The sequence below is a fragment of the Primulina eburnea genome, chromosome 11, assembly GCF_022965805.1.
Source record: "Primulina eburnea isolate SZY01 chromosome 11, ASM2296580v1, whole genome shotgun sequence".
Taxonomy (NCBI): domain Eukaryota; kingdom Viridiplantae; phylum Streptophyta; class Magnoliopsida; order Lamiales; family Gesneriaceae; genus Primulina; species Primulina eburnea.
Window position 1 is genome coordinate 9,883,453 of NC_133111.1, and position 971 is coordinate 9,884,423.

At 44.2% G+C, this 971-nt stretch overlaps 1 non-coding gene across 1 annotated transcript; it reads right to left on the minus strand.

Moving 5' to 3' along the window:
- Nucleotides 1–207: 207 nt before the first annotated feature.
- Nucleotides 208–313, minus strand: LOC140806420 (small nucleolar RNA R71). Its single transcript, XR_012112496.1, has one exon. It is a non-coding gene; the product is annotated as a small nucleolar RNA R71 (small nucleolar RNA).
- Nucleotides 314–971: the final 658 nt, after the last annotated feature.

Below are 971 nucleotides of genomic sequence, written 5' to 3' on the forward strand. Positions count from 1 at the left end.
CACACATCGCGGATTTTCTTGAGATCTGCGATACTTTTAAATTCAATGGAGTTTCTGATGATTCTGTTAGACTGCGTTTATTTCCTTTCTCTTTGCGTGATAAAGCTAAAGCTTGGTTGAATTGTTTACCTGTAGGTTCGATCGCTACATGGGAGGACATGGCGAAGGCGTTTCTTATCAAATACTTCCCTCCATCAAAAACCATGAAGCTGCGAGCAGACATTACCACATTTGCTCAATTCGATCAAGAATCTTTATATGAGGCATGGGAACGCTTCAAGGACCTACTATGAAGATGCCCACATCATGAGTTACCACTTGGGTTAGTCGTTCAAACATTTTATTACGGTTTGCTTACTCCTAACCGTACTATGATAGATGCTGCTGCGTGTGGGAACCTTTTGAGGAAGACTGCGGAAGAAGGATATGAGTTGTTGGAGGAGATGGCTGCTAGCAGCTATCATCCTCAATCTGACAGGAACAACCAGCGGAGAAGTGCCGGAGTTCACCAGGTAACTGATTTTTCTGTTATTACTGCACAACTTGACGCTTTAAACAGGAAAATAGACGGCTTGAACGTGGGTGGCACGGCTATGCGTCTTCAAGAGATATTCTGTGAGAAGTGTGGAGGGGAACACTATGTGAAAGACTGTCAAGATGGAAATCCCTTCTATGTGCAAGATGAGGCACCGGTGAATCAAGTGGGAGTCCAAAACCGCCCAAGGAATGACCCTTACTCGAACACATATAATCCTGGGTGGAGGCAACATCCCAACTTCTCATGGGGCGGTCAAAACAGTCATAATAGGCCGCAAGGAGGACAACAATATGGGAAACAACCGATGTACAGATCCGATCCTCCTAGAGAAGAAAAGTCCAACTTGGAACAAATGATGTCTAAGTTTATCTCATCCACTGAAACTCGACTCCAAAACCAAGATGCATCAATAAAGGGGCTCGACAATCAAATT